This window comes from Macaca thibetana, chromosome 8, assembly GCF_024542745.1.
Source record: "Macaca thibetana thibetana isolate TM-01 chromosome 8, ASM2454274v1, whole genome shotgun sequence".
NCBI classification, from domain to species: domain Eukaryota; kingdom Metazoa; phylum Chordata; class Mammalia; order Primates; family Cercopithecidae; genus Macaca; species Macaca thibetana.
Window position 1 is genome coordinate 38,960,084 of NC_065585.1, and position 16,765 is coordinate 38,976,848.

At 40.0% G+C, this 16,765-nt stretch overlaps 1 pseudogene; it reads right to left on the reverse strand.

Annotated features, from left to right (window-relative positions):
* Positions 1-4,686: 4,686 nt before the first annotated feature.
* Positions 4,687-16,765, reverse strand: part of LOC126960651 (monocarboxylate transporter 14-like) — a 123,353-nt pseudogene continuing 111,274 nt past the window's right edge.

The window sequence follows — 16,765 nt, forward strand, 5'->3', positions numbered from 1 at the left end:
TAGTTTTTCTTTTTTTTACAAAATAAAAATAGGGGCATAATAAATACCTTCTATGTGTTTTCCTTAATAAATCTTAAATACAAATCACTAGATCCATTTTGCAAACATTTTTATGACTTGATATAAGTTTTCCTAGTTAATTTATTTTAAAAGTTGTTTCAAATGACTACGCAAGAATAAGTAAGTTGTTAGGCCAGGTTCACAGTCACTTCTCCAACATTAGGACTTGGCATTTCCAAATGAGTAAGATACATTGATCTTGTGGTAATGACCATGAGAATGAGGTCACATCTTCTGTATATTCACAGGAATCATAATTCATCTAGCTAAGTGTCTGCAGTATTAAAGTGCTCAAGAAACACTTGCTGAATGAATGCATGCATTAATGCATTAATGAATATATTGGACCATATGTCCTAGTTTTGATATCTCAATACATTAAGTGGTCTGGAGTATTTTTTAAATTGTTCATCACAAGGAATAGGTGAGTCATCATATGAGGACCCTGGCCAAGCCCACGGGGCTGAATATCCAGGAATCACTTCTGAGGCTATTTATTTCACTTGAGGCAACCCAGCACAGGAAGAAACACAAAAGGGCCTCTGAGAAAACTCCTTTAAAAAGAACCAAGAGTCAAACTGGAAGGCCAGCAACAAGCATCAAGTTCAAAGGTGGGTTGCCTTGGTCACCTGTGGGATTGGCCTCTTGGCGCTATTTAGGGGTACTGCCTCTTGCTATTTACATGGTTCCATGGAAGCTGGTATGTGTTTCAATGACTCTGACCTCACCCCAATACCAAGGCATAGTTGATTTGTTTATGGTGGACACATGAGTCAAGAAACAAGTGAATCCTTTTCAAGGGAATTGGGACAAAATAGAATGTGAGATACATTTCTTTGTTGGAATTTGTAGTTTTAAGAGTAAGGCCTAGAGCCTGAGGATGTGCAAATATTCTGCCAAGGGTAATATTATATAAGGGGATTTTTAAAAGAAAGTGTGTGTAATGTTTGCTTCTTGTAAAGGTCCAAATTAATTCCCAAGTTATTTATTTAGGGAAGGATGTAAAAGTTTCAGTATACTAAAATATGTCAATCAAAAGTATTTTCTAACACTATCCCTTTATGTTCTTCTCAACTAAAACTATGTAATAATTTGAGTCTTCCTTCACAGGTTTCTTGGGATTCTGCTTAGTGAGCTTATTCTCCTTAAACTGTTTTAGAGATTTAATCAGAATTCAATTAAAATGCCTTTACATCAACCCCTGTTTCAGAAGGTGAGGGGTAGGCAAAAAAAGATCTCTTACCGTTCAATTTTATGGATATGTTCCCAACACAGCGTCTCCTTCATCAACTATCTCTTTCTTTCATACTCAAGGTGATTAACAGAGATGTTAGCTCTGGTGAATTGTGTTATTTTTTTTAACTGTTTAACCATTTAATTAATTTTTGTGTGTGTGTTATTTTGTTTACCTTACAGTAAGTTCAGGGGTACAAATGCAGGTTTGTTATATGGGTAAACTTGTGTCATGGGGGTTTGTTATACAGATTATTTCATCACCCATGTATTAAGCCTAGTACCCAGTGGTTATTTTTCCTGATCCTCTCCCTCCTCCCACCCTCCTCCCTCTGATAGGCCCCAGTGTATGTTTGTCCCCCATGTGTTCTCATTTAGCTTCCATTTATAAGGGAGAACATGCAGTATCTGGTTTTCTGTTCCTGCATTAGTTTGCAAAGTATAATGGCCTCCATCTCCATCCATGTCTTCACTGGTGACTCCACGAGGCCCTTGTCCACTAGGCTTCTTCTTGTTAGTCCTCCATATAAGAGCACTATTCCTTCTGCTCCTTGGCTGTCAAACTTGTCATCACTTGCTTTAGTCAATGGAATGTGAGCATATGTGATGTATGCCATGTCTGAACAGAAATGTTATAAACAATTGTGAGATTCAGTCATTGTTCCCTTCCCTCTGCTATGAGAATGGCGTACTCCCACTATGGGCTTCTCCTTTAGCCTGGAACTTACGACAGAGAAGACACAGAGAGCAGAGACAGTGGACATTCAGGCAACATTTAATAGGAACAAGAAATAAACCTCGTTACGGTAAGTTACTGATATTTTGGGGCTGTTTGTTACTCTAGCATAACCTAGAGAAAATTGACCCTACAACAGCCAATGGCTCTTTTTCCCTTCTTACTTGACGCAGTGATACAGGACCTTCTATTCTTTGGTAGAGAGAAGACAAAATAGCTACATGTGAAAATTCTCAAGATACCATGCAAGATAGAAAGACTACAGAGCATCCTGTGCTTTTGTCTCATTTCCTTGTTATAAGTTATATAAATTCTTTCCTGGGGAAAACATGGATTAAGCCTTGCTGTATCATACCCTCTTAATGACAGCTTACGAATTCCATATGTTCAAAAAAATAAGACAAAGTCATGTGACAAATAGTTCAAATCTCTCTGAGTCTGATTAGGCAGGAATGACCAAGAGACCATAGCATATTTCACATCTCAATTTCTTCTTGTTGATTGTGAACAGACGGGAGCTATGCTATTTAAGGAAAAGTAGATTTTGGCATTTGGCCATTATCCAAAGCAAACTGAAAGAGGGGGCAGTATTCATCTGGCTCAGTAACAGAAGACAACTAAAAATAGGCACCCAGCCCAAAGCCAGCCAGGCTGTGAGTTGCTAGGCAAGAATGCTTTTTCCACAGCAGTCTAGGGTCCTCCATTCACAAGTTTTCCATTGGCTATAAATCTGTCTAAGATATTCATTTCATTGCTGTGTTTGATTAACATCCACCTCTATGGCCTCTTCATTTTATATTAATTTGAGATACAATTTAAGATAACGTACAAACTGAAGCCAGTCTGGTTTTTCTCAACCTGTTGAGACTAAGTGTTATACTCTTAGCTTTCAGAAGTTTCTGCCAAATGCTACTATTAATATTTCATTCTGAAAAGCAACCTTTTCCTCTAGCTACAAAAGTTACACTATAACCTTAAAGGTGTGGTCCTCTGAGTGTTACTGATATTAACATTAGATGCATTAATTGAGTTGCCATTTATTATTGAGCAATTGCTAGAATTGCTGTGTTTTTCTACAGACAGAGGAGTAGTTGAATATACAATATTAGTCTCTTAGAACAAGGCCATATTTCTCTGTCTATGCTGCATTGACCATGATTTGAGACTCCCAGCCAGAGAAGTAAAACAACTGAGAACTAGTGTATATATAAGCATAGTGCTGGTAAATGGGACAGGTTATGGGAAGAACAAAAATGAACTAGAACTCCTGAAACTCACAAGTGGCTATTATACCATTCTCAGCAGACCTCACTTCTTTATACATATTTGAAATGCTGTTGATAAAATTATACCTTAAAATTAAATAAACAGGCTGAATACAATGGCTTATGCCTGTAATCCCAGCACTCTGGGAAACCGAGGATTGCTTGAGTCGAGGAGTCCGAGACTAGTCTGGGCAACATATTGAGATCCCATCTCTGTTTTAATAAATTTAAAAAAATTAAAATGATATAAACAAACTACAAAAACATGATACAACATGGAAGAAACACACAAAATTAATATTGAACAAAGGAGACCAGATACAAAAGAATACCGGGTGTATAATAGCATTTGTGAAGTTCAAAACCACATAAAAGTAATCTGTAGAAGTCTGATTGTCTTTGCAGAGAAAAGAGATGCTGGAAATTGGGATGAACATGAGGAAGCCTTCAGGGTTAGTAGTCATATTTTATTTCTTGACCCAAGTGGTAGTTACACAGATGTGTTCCATCCATGATGCTTCCTCAAAGTGTATACTTAAAATTTTTGCACTTTTCTACAGACATGTTACGCTTTAATAAAAAAGGGGAAAAATCATACTCCGTAACTAAAGGCACAATCTTGGGTGGCAATGTATTATTAGCTATGTAGCTATTATCAGTTCTTCTTTATATATGAACTTGTGAACTACATGTCATGATTTATTTTGAAACACTGCATTGTACTTCTGTAAGTCCATTAAACCATATTTTATTCTTTTGCTAGCTCTTTCTAAGCAATTAACAACCTCTGTCTCTTGAACATGGGCAAAGTCTGACCTACAATTAAATGTGGACTGACTCACACGTTTCAAAACACATTAAGGCAATGCTCATTGATTTCCATAATCTCATTGCCCCTGAAGCTAAGCCTACTCGTTCTTATGTGTTCCAGTCATAGAGAACATTTACGTCAATTTGACCTAGTTCTTTATTTCATGGAATTTTTAAAGATTAGATAGCTCCAGTGAAAACCAGGTAAATTTCATATCCCGAGATGATTTAGCTCCATGTAGATTTCTTTTCTTCTTCTTCTTCTTATTTATTATTATTTTTTGAAACGGAGTCTTGCTCTGTTGCCCAGACAAGACTGGAGTACAATGGCATCATCTGGGCTCACTGCAACCTCTGCCTCCAGGGTTCAAACAATTCTTCTGCCTCAGCCTCCCAAGTAGCTGGGACTACAGGTGCGTGCCACCACACCCAGCTAATTTTTTGTATTTTTAGTAGAGAAAGGGTTTCACCGTGTTAGCCAGAATGGTCTTGTTCTCCTGACCTTGTGATTCGCCTGTCTTGGCCTCCCAAAGTGTTGGGATTACAGGCGTGAGTTACAGCGCCTGGTCCCATGTAGATTTCTTAACACAGTTCAGTTATCTGCTGGATACACTTCAGGATCTTTTTGTTTTTGTTTTTGTTTTTGTTTTTGAAACCTGCTTCTTTATCTTGGATTTTTAACATAACACACCGTATCTATATGCACTCTGAGCTCTTAAAACCTCTGAAACTTTACCTGCAAAAGGTGGTCCCAACAACGCAGAGATGCCATTAGCACAGATGATGATGCCGTAGGAATTTGCTAAATGTTCAATGCCAACCAAGTCTTCAGCCACTATGGGCATTAGAGAGAAATAACTGCTGGAAAACCCTATCAGTGCGCAGATGACCACCAGGCCAGCATAAGTGTGCACCAATAGCAGAATTAAAAATGCTGAGGAGGCCGGCTGCGGTGGCTCACACCTGTAAATCCAGCACTTTGGGAAGACGAGGCGGGCGGATCACAAGATCAGATCAAGACCATCCTGGCTAACATGGTGAAACCGCGTCTCTACTAAACATACAAAAACAAAATTAGCTGGATGAGGTGGCGGGCGCCTGTAGTCCCAGCTACTCAGGAGGCTGAGGTGGGAGAATGGCGTGAACACAGAGTCAGAGCTTACAGTGAGCTGAGATCGTGCCACTGCATGGCAGCCTGGGCGACAGCACGAGACTCCGTCCCAAAAAAAAAAAAAAAAAAAAAAAATCAAAAACAACAAAACAAAACAAAAATACTGAGGACAAGACTGAAGTTGGCCAACAGGAAGACATTCCAAACACTGATGCAAGGTAAGTCAGCTATGACGCCCAGGATCACTTTTCCAAAAATGTGAACTACTGCTATAATTGAAGTCAGAGGGAAAACGTCGCTTGCTCCAATAAGTTACACAAACTGACGATTTCTGGGAGATGAATAAAGGAGATGACAAAGCTGCTGTATGCAAACGAAGCCCAGAAAATAAAGGCTACAAACATTCGATTTGTAAACAGAGAGGCTGTCCCAAAATAGCCTGAGTACCAATCCTCAGAGTCCTTCTTGACTCTCATGGTGAGCCAGCTGACATTCTTCAGAACCGGAGAGAGCCCATGATCCGGCCTGATGGGGCACTCCTGGGCTTGCAGGTCACAGAGGGTCTCCTTGTTCCCAGACCCACCGTCCTTCTCTTCTGTTCTTCCCTGCTGTCCATTTGACATCACATATTCCGTGGAGTGCGCAGGCAGGATGCGCAGATCTTTCTCTCCTGGATCGTTTGGGTTTTTCCCAGAAGGAAGGGGCCTCATGAGGGTCCCACAAACACAGGTTTAAGGAAACCGTGCCTTGGATCAACATGGCATTCCTCCAGCCGTACTCTGCGCACAAGTACTTCAGTAGCACAGTCATTAGGAACATACCGAATCTGGTCCCCTTAGTGCTGAGGCCCTGGACCAGGGCGAGTCTCTTCTGGAAATACCTGCCCACAATGACCACCGCTGACAGGCCATCCCGCTGCCCAGGCCAGCTGCCGCGCCAAAAGTAATGAAGAGATAATGCACATTTGCAGCGTAGGCACTCAACACCCAGCCCAGGGAGTTGACGAGCCCTCCAATGATTGCAGTCCGGAGGCACCCACAGGTGTTAATGAACAAGCTGATGAAAGGGCTGCCCGAGGCTCGCTGGGCTGCGGACTCACTCGGCTCCACGCCCAGATCCTCAAACTTGCTTTTCTGCTTGGAGCCCCCTGAGCTGCTAGGTGTAGAGATTTGTTGCAATGTCGCCTATCATCCTGGAGATGTGGGTGCCTGCGGCTCAGCTCTCCAGCGGGCTCGGTGCGCTGGGTGAGGGGCTCCCGTGCTCTTCTGCCGCTCGCTGCCAGGCCAGGTGAGAGTTTGGTGGAGCTGAAAGTTGGACGCCTCACTCCAGGTGGTTTTAAAAAGGGAGCGTTTGGAGGCGCCCAAACCTAACCTGGGCTTCCTTCCAATCGGAGCAATTTCCAATCTTCCTGCTCGTTCTTTTCTATACCGGCTAATTCTGGTTTGGCAGGAGGAAAAAAAAGTGCAGTCACCTCACATGCACACTCTTGTTGCCAGTTGAAGTTTATTGATTTGGCTGAGGTTCCCCTAAGGCACTGCATATTTATCACTGGAGGAAAGGTCCTGAAACTAAATCCAGAATGCAGGTGAGACTGGCAGTAGCCTCCATTTCTCTGAGATGGGAGAGAAGGGATGAAACAGACCCTCACTGCAATATTTTTGGCCAAAGAGGACTCAATGTAACTCAGTGTCCCTTATTTTTTTTCTCTCTCTCTTTTAGAGACAAGGGTTTCACTGTGTTGCCAGGCTGGTCTTGAACACTTGGGGTCAAGTGATCCTCTGGCCTTGGCCTTCCAAAGTGCTGGGATCACAAGCTGAGCCACTGTGCCTGGCCAGTCCCTCATTCTTGGTCCCACTCTGGGTTCCACCTCTCCCTGCTCTTTCTGCATGTTCATTACCTACCTTCATGGGCACCAGGCACAACTTTCATCTCAATGCCTCCCTACCTCATTCCCAGCAGGGAACACAACACAATGCTTTACCTTGAACAATTTTCTGTATTATTGACGTGAATGCACGAGTTGATGAAGCCTGTGCTGTTTTACCCCTCCTGAAGGTTTTGTAGTGGTTCTCTACTGCTGTTGTAATAAATCACCACAGTAATAGCAGAGGAAAACCACACAAATTCACTATTTTACAGTGCTGGAGGTTGGAAGTTTGAAATGGGTCATACTGGGCTAAGATCGTGGTGTTGGCACCTTCAAGGCTGTGTACCTTCTTGTGGCTCTAGGAGAGAGCCACCGGTTTCTGCAGTCCACGCACATTCCTTGGCTGGTGGCTCTTACTCCATCTTCAAAGCCAGCACTGCTGTGTCATTCTGTCTTCTTTCCATACTCACATTGCCGTGTCTCCTCTCCCAGACTATTATTCTTAAAACATCTAGGTACTTCCCATTTATTATTTATTTACTTATTTTTGAGGCATTTTCTTACTCTGTTGCCCAGGCTGGAGTGCAGTAGTATGATCACAGCTCACTGCAACTCCTGCCTCCTGGGTTCAAGGGATCCTTCTACCTCAGCCTCCCAAGTAGCTGGGACCACAAGTGTACACTAACACACCTGGCTAATTTTTGTATTTTTGGTAGAGAGAGGGTTCACCATATTGGTCAGGCTGGTCTTGAATTCCTGACCTTGAATGATTTGCCTGCCTCGGCCTCCCAAAGTGCTGGGATTACAGGCATGAGCCACTGCGTCTGGCCCCATTTGTGATTGCAATTATATTAGACTGATTATTTACCTGACTTGAGATTATTTTAAAGTGGAATTCATTTTGAATTCACTATCACTCAGGGTACTAGCAAATTCTTACTAAATCTTATGTCTGTTAATAGAAACATTTAATTTATAGTTAGGCACAGTTGGACGAGATCTAGTATGCTTTATAATTCTCTCCTCATATTAGGCACCTTGAGGTTGACTTAGGTGCCATACACACCAATTAACATTAACATTTGTTTTTCCTCATAGATTCACTTACCCAGTAACTATAGCACTTCTATAAAGCTCAGTTTCCACCTATATATGCTGTGCAGGTATGTGATTAGACGTAATTCACATTAAAACCCATAGTTGGTTTCTGGCATGGGTGCTGAGTTTTCTTCATTTCTCCAGAAATCCTCATTAGTAGTTTCCAGATATGCTTTAAAGAGGAATGGGTTTTCTTTCCACGTCCTATAATTATTTGTAGCCAGGGAGATTTGGGTCAATTAAGTCATAATGACAGCCATGATCATAGTAGCTTATCACTATAAGGAACAGGATTGGGGATCCATATTAGAAAAGTTAACTTTTTGTCAAGTAAAATTTCTTAATATCCAGTAATTTGGAGGCATAAAATTATATTTTTCTTGGGCTCTAAAGCATTACTTCTTTTTGTATAATTAAGCTATTACATGTCTTCTGTATGGTGAAAGGAAATTTTCATTTTTACTTAATATTTTTGATGAATCGAAAGTCATGAGTCCTTGATTTAGTTTAATCAATAAGACATTTTATGTGTTTGATTATTGTTTTTAATGAAAGTTTTGTTTCAATTTCTATGAGTTTTTTTTTTTTTTGTATAAATGTACTAAATACGTAAGCTTCACTTTTACTTTCTCCTCTTGGGCTTCAACAAAGAAATGTTTGAGTCTTATAGAATAGTACCTCCATGGTTATGACAAAATATACCTGGAGTTGGGGGAGAGGGGATTATAGATCAAATTTATTTCCTTCACTTAATTTTTTTATATTCCTTGGTCATATCTGGTAGGAGGCAAGTGACAGAGATAGCATCATATAGGAAGGATCTATAAGACAGGCCACCAAAGAAAGGTTCTATTAATAGACTCAAACCTGCTAACATTTTAGAGTGGGGAGAATTTTAATCCATTCCATAGTCCCATTACATCCATTGCTTGAAGGTGAGAACAAATAGAAGTTTCATTTTATATATATTCATATTATGAACCCATTCATAGACAATAGTAGTTGTGAAGTTTATTTCTTAAGCACATATATTGGGATCAGAGATTCTGTGTATTTGAACAACATTCTGCACAAGACTACACACTGTTGATACTGCCTTGCTGCCTTAACTAGAAAAGTGTTCCTATAACCTGAATGAGAATAATATATATGTACACATTTGTTTTTATGTGGAAGGCCTAATATGTCCCAGCAATGGACATACAAGTATTGTTATATGTATGAAAAGATAATCTCACTCATAATGAGAGAAATGCATTACAGCCAATCTGAGATCCTATTTTTTAATATATAAGACTAGTGATATCAAAACTTTTAATAACATTATGTTAAAGATGGAGGGAATACAAATTCTTACAACTTCTATGGAATGTAATTTGGCAATGGTTATCAAAATGACAGTGCATTTGTACTATGGCCCACATTTCCCTTTCTAGGAATTTATTTTACAGATGTACTTGCACTATGTAAAATGATGTATATAGAAGAATATTCATTGAAGCATTATAACTGTAATAACAAAAGACCAGGCCAGGTGCAGTGGCTCATGCCTGTAATCCCAACATTTTGGGAGGCCGAGGCCAGTGGATCACCTGAGGTCAAGAGTTTGAGACTAGCCTGGCTGACATGGTGAAACCTTGTCTCTACTGAAAATACCAAAACTAGCCAAGCGTGGTGGCAGGCGCCTGTAATCCCAGCTCCTTGGGGGGCTGAGGCAGGAGAATCACTTGAACCCAGGAGGCGGAGATTGCAGTCAGCCGAGATTGCACCATCGCACTCCTACCTGGGGGACAAGAGCGAGACTTCGTTTTAAAACAAACAAACAAACAAAAAGAAAACAAAAGCAACTTAAATATCAATCAATATGAAAGAAATTAAATATAGAAAAGTACATTCATACAGTAGCACCATGAGCAGTCATTTAAAAATAATAGAGACACTTTTTATGTATTGAATTGGAATGTTTTTTCAGATACATATGTTGTCAAAGCAAGGTGCTGAACAGTGTCTGTAATATACTACTATTTATGCAAAAAGGTAAGAATAATGAGTGTTTGCTTGTATAACACAAGTATAGTGTTAAGCATAACAAATCTCTGGTGGAATACGTGAGAAACTGATAAGGGTGGTGTCCCTGAAGAAGAGTAAATGAGTGACTGGGGAACAAACAGGGATAGAAGGATGCATTTTCATTATCTGTTCTTTTATTTGTTTTGAATTTTAAAATGTATGAATAAATTACCTACTCAAAAATTAAACACAGGAAAATAAAGACAAGAATTTATTTTCCTGATCAGTGATCTCCTTCTGTTAATATTTAAAATATCATCCTCATATTAGACACTATTTCAGATCCGGAACAATTGCAGTTGGCACAAACTCATTTAACTTCCAACCGTCCACAGTGAATATGCAGGAACTGTCTTCATATTCAACTAGTTGGTGATTTAAGAGCTAGTAAGTTGGATGGATTACCCAGTTCCTCTCACTCTCAACCCCCATCTGTGATTTCAATCCCTTCTTCTCAGTCATGGTACAGTTTCCTATTTATAATTGTGGTGAGGTGGGGATAATTCCAGAAGTTTCTGTTTCATGTCCTATTATCAACCCTGCTTGGTATCTGCATTTCAAATTCAAGCCACAGCTCCTCCTTTCTGCCATGTTACTCTAAATACACACTACAGTGGAGGTAAATTTACCCCAGGGGCTATCTTTAGTCCTCTAACAACAAAAAATATATCACAATTCATAAACTGGATCCTTGCTTGTCCAACTCTGTTGTTGGTCCAAGAAGCCCTCCTTATGACCACGGAATTAGTGCTTCCTCTGAACCTACATCTGAAAGCCCCTAAGATGATTATATTTATATATTTTCCCCAAAATACCTGGGCTCAGGCATAGGACCATCTTTCTGGAAAGACCTGATATTGTATATGGAGAGAATATACATATTTATTCTTCTTCTTAGACTGGGCTATTTATCCTTCCCCTTAGACCAATGAGTCCAGAGAGGATAAATTGAAATTAGTTTTCCTTAGCATTACCCCTTAAAGTTGTAAAGGAGTACTAATACGTCAATTATTAAACCATTTTTCTCTTTGCTAGTTATACATACATGTGGTATAGAAGAATACATAATGTGAAGCTTTAATTCAGGCTCATGAAGCACATTTTTAACCCATACCAGGTACACAAGAATTCTGTGGATTTTCCCTTTATTTTAATATAGATACGATACTTTCAAATTCTGCCCACTTAAAACCTTCCATAGACTTATTCCAATGGAACGAGAAGGAAGTATCCTATTCTTGCCTGACTGATTCCTTTAGCCAACATTATTTGTAAATCTCTGACAAGAGCTAGTTCACAAAAGCACAGTGCATTTGTTTCACGCACTGCTACTCCACGTCTGAGCTGTGCCTGTGTGTCGGCTGCTCAGTGGGTGGGTGGGGCAGGCCAGCTTGGATATTGCTGTTCTTTTTTTTTCTTTTTTAACTTTAAGTTCTGGGATACATGTGCAGAATGTGCAAGTTTGTTACATAGGTATACATGTGTCATGGTGGTTTGCTATACCTATCAACCTGTCATCTAGGTTTTAAGCCCCACATGCATTAGGTTTTTGTCCTACTGCTCTCCCTCCCCTTGCCCCCCACCCCCAGACAAGCCCTAGTATGTGATGTTCCCCTTCCTCTGTCCATGTGTTCTCATTGTTCAACTCCCACTTATGAGTGAGAACAGGCAGTGTTTGGTTTTCTGTTTCCGTGTTAGTTTGCTGAGAATGATGGTTTCCAGCTTCATCGGATATTGCTGTTCTTAATGCATGCAGTTGGCCCCTTGTTCTCAGAGACAAATGCATTTTCAAGTTTCCATTGGTTTTTTATTTTTCCTTATTAAACTCAGCTACTAGAGTTACAATTTCCCGTCTACTTGAGTTGTTTTACTTATATCAGAGTACTCTTTAGAAACCTTCCCTATTATCTTGTTGTTGGCCCTATTATTGAAGTTAATAATCCTGCAGCCTCAAAAATATCTTTCGCCTATGTGGACAGAGGGAGGAGAGGAACCTAGAGGAGATCTGCTTAGCTGCCCATGCATTCCCTTGGCCTATCACAGCACTCCTTTAAGGTAACTGCTGCCATTTAGTCATATTCCTTCACTGTCCACGAGTCTTTTTTCTCACTAAGTTTTCTGCTTACACCTTAGTGTTTATACTCTTTGTCCTTGACTATGGCTTGCCTTCCTGTTCAGTTTCAGCAAGTTTGACCTTGGCCATGATTAAATGAAAGACAAGTACACAGAAGGATGTGTCCTGATCCCACCAGTCTCTGAGGCATAAGCTGTGGTAGGAAAATTCTGAAAATCCATAAAGTTTTCAGTAGAATCATGTCAATTCTCTTTTTCTTTTTCTCTTTGTCACAGGCTGGAATGCTGTGGAATGGTCATGGCTCACTGCAGCCTTAACCTCCCAGACTCAAGTGATCCTCCCCGCTCAGCCTCCTGAGTAGTGAGTAGCTGAGATCACAGGTGCATGCCATCATGTCCTGCTAATTTTGTTGCTGTCGTCGAGACAGGGGTCTTACTATTTTGCCTAAGCTGGTCTCAAACTCCTGGGCTCAAGTGATCCTCCTGGCTTGGCCTCCCAAAGTGCTGGGATTACAGGCACGAGCCACTGTACCCAGCCAATCACGTACAGTTTCTTTCTTTCCCCAAATATGAGATTGAGGTCCCTGAGTTTGGGAATATTTTGAAATATATCTTTATCCCTAGCATCTAGCCCAGTGCTTGACACATAGCAGGGACTTTGTAAATGTTTACAGAGGAATGAATTTGTTTCCTTTGTTCTTTCTATTCATGTACTTGTTAGGCCAGCATGATTTCTCTTCAGAAATCAGGTTGTCTTAGGTTAGAAAGTGTAATGTGTACAGTGGCCCAGCCTCTGAAATGACTCATTGGCTGTAATTTCCATAGTTTCCTGTGGGACTCTTCTCATGTTCAAGGTCTCATTGGGAAACTCTCATCCTCCATCATCCTTGTACTCATAAAAAAAGGCTTTTCCATTTGGACTAACAGTTCAACAATTTCATCCTTGGGTTAATTTAAAAATTTCAGTAACTACCACCTGGTCTCACAGATCTAATACATTTAGTTAGCTTATAATTTTCAGAATGCCTGAACATTTGCCAGTGTTTGCTCAAGTACATTCAACCTGTACACTTTGAAAGCCAATTTGGGAGTGTGAAAACTTTCAATAAGTTTCTCTTTAAAAATGTTGACAGATAATTTATTTGTTCTCTCTGCTATCTGTTCTTTTTCTTTAATATGCCCTGTGTATCATGATCATCAAAGTGATTGCTCTCTGTATTTAAAGAAATACTTTTCACATTAGGAACAAAGGCCTTGTAATCTTCATCTTTATATGCCATGCCTGCTATTTTCTTTTTCTTTCTTTTTTTTTTTTTCTTTTTGGAGACAGAGTCTTGCTGTGTTGCCCAGGCTGGAGTGCAGTGGCATAATCTGACTCACTGTAACCTCCCCCTCCTAGGCTCAAGCAATCCTCCCACCTTAGCCTCCCAAGTACCTGGGACTCCAGAGGAGTGCCACTATACCTGGTAAATTTTGTATTTTTGCAGAGATAGGGTTTTGCCATGTGGCCTAGGCTGGTCTTGAACTTCTAGGCTCAAGCGATCCACCTGCCTCAGCCTCCTAAAGTTCTGGGATTATAGGCATGAGCCACTGTGCCCAGGCTACCTGCTACATTCTAATGTGCTAAAATTCTTTTTACTTTGCCTATATTGATACTTCTTGAAAAAATAAAAGGGAATATATTCAGGATAGTTCCTTTTAATTTTCCAGCTAAGGATACCAGGTTTTTCTTGTTTAAGTATCTAATAATCTTGATAGTATATTTAATCTCAAAGTTTTAATCAGCTATCTTGAGGAACTTTCTAGAATCTGTGTAGATTAATGGATTTTATATAGTTTCCATAAAAATATCCAAACTTTATTTCCTCATTCATTAAAAAATGCCTACTTATAGAAAAATATACTAATATAGTATAATGGATTTCAGCAAGACTTGTGACAAGATGTTTGATGGTATAAATACACTCAAATACAGCAGCATTGGGATAGGTGATTATATAAGCGGATAAGTTTGAGGAGTTGGAAAAAAAAATCCCTAAGTGCTTTGAACATAGCACACATGAAATAATTGAAGGATTGGGTCATCTTTAAGGAAGGCATCTGGAGTCAGGACACAGGGCTCTGCAACTGACATTGTACTAATCAAACAAGAGTTTGGGTAACTAATGTAATCTTGGGTCTCACAAATGGTAACATAAAAATAAAAAGAATCAGACCATGTTCTTATCATATCTGTGGAGTACCCTTCCTTCTGGATGCCAGTACATATTTTTTCTAATTTAAAAAGGACACTGTCAAAGCATAGTATGTTACGGTACACATTACTAAATGACAACTACTTTGAAAACAAGATGAAGTGGCCAAAATGGGAACATGGACAATAACTTCAAATATTTGTGTGATATTACATGACATAGGGATTTATCTAACTTAACTCTGGAAAAAAATACCTAGGGTCAATAATGAGAATTTAAGAGGCTGCCAGGTTCAGTTCCATATAAAAAGTGTTTTAAAGAGTATTCCAACAAAATAGTGATTTAGCTTTGTGAGATAGTAAGCTCCCTGCTATTAAAGCAGACACTGAATAAAGCTTGTCAGAAATTCCATCCAGTTGGAAGTTAAAATAAATTCATAATTTTCCCCTCCAAATTAAAGATAGCATGATTTTGATGCTTCCTTTTTGATTTATTCCATTTTCCACTACTAAGGAGGTAAGGCTGATGTGAAGTACTGCACTCACTTTCAAAATTCATTCACAGAATCCCCACACTTACCTGACACAGCAATACCAATCACAGAGGTGGCTGGGAGCTAATACTCCCTGGACTCTTGTCTTTAGAGGAAATGTTAATGAACATAGCACATTTGCAAGGACCTGAACCTGAACCTGTGAGAAGGCTGCTGGTTGCCTTCTTTCTTAATCAGCAGATGCAAACATCTACTGCTGGAGGGCCATGTTTTACAACTGATATTTCTAGGGAAGCTGAGGCAGACACTTCTGGTTTGCTGACCCATCTCTATTTCAACACTCTGCTCCCCTACTGCCCTCTGGGTTGTCATGAAATAGAAGCAGAGTCCTGCGCTAAGGTTCCGGGGAAAGCTTTTGCTTTCCTGATGCAGGCATTGCCACTTCCTCCTTCTAAAGGACTTAGTCATGAAAGCTGATGATGGAGCTGCAGCAGCTAATGTACAGCCAGGCATGAGCAAAAGCCCCTGGGGAACTGCAAAGACATCGGCACTGACAACAACTGCCTTGCAAGCACTCAGCGCCCGTTTGTTTAATCATCTCTGCTCAGACATTTCTGTTGCCAGCAGCTGAAAACTTTTGTGACAGAGAGTGATCCTTCATGATTTTCCCCCTTGGGAATGTAATATTTCTAGTCATATGACTGCTTAAGCATCCTGTACAACTAGTTCCTTAAAGTCATCCTCATTTGTAACTGAGAGGTCTGGGGAACATACTGAATGTTTATGGGAATCATAGAATCTTAGTGGTCGGAAAGAATCTTCAGAGTTCATCAATTTTTTAAAAAATTCTCGGAAGTATAGTAATTGTCTTCTATTAAGAACCCAAATAAATGTTGTCTTAGTCCATTTGGGCTATTATGGCAGAAAACCACAATCTGGGTAGCTTATAAACTACAGAAACTTATTTCTCACCCTTCTGGAGGCTGGGAAGTCCATGATGATCAAGACAACAGAAAATTCAGTGTTTATAAAGGACCAATTTTTGGTTTATAGACATAGACTCTGTCCTTACATGGTGTAAGAAGAAAGGGAGCTCTCCTAGGCTCCTTTTGTAAGGGCACTAACCACGCTCATGAGGCCCCTGCCTTCATGACCTAATCCCCTCTAAAGCCTCATCTCCTAACACCAGCACCTTGAGGCTTAGAATTTCAACCTGTGAATTTTGGGGGCACACAAACTTTCAGACTATAGCAAATAGTCATTTATTTATTCATACAGTAATGTACAAAATATTGGATGAGTGGCTACTAGATTGAATGCCTTCACTAAAGGATCTCAATACCATATAAATATATGTGTGTGTGTGTATATATATATATATATATTTTTTTTTTTTTTTTGAGACGGAGTTTTGCTCTTGTTGCCCAGGATGGAGTGCAATGGTGCGATCTTGGCTCACTGCAACATCCACCTCCCAGGTTCAAGTGATTCTCCTGCCTCAGCCTCCCGAGTAGCTAGGATTACAGGCATGTGCCACCATGCCTGGCTAATTTTGTAGCCTTCTTTAAGATGTCGTTTCTTCTCTCAAACTTTCCTGTGGCTATAGTAACATACATCTCTCCCCTTTCTCCTTTGGGCCTAGATGTGGTAGTGGCTCCCTGTGGTTGCACATTGTGGTTGACATTATTATATTTTCTTTTCATGTTGCACTGCCCCCAATAAGTTTCCTTTATCCTAACTTCTAGCCTTAAATA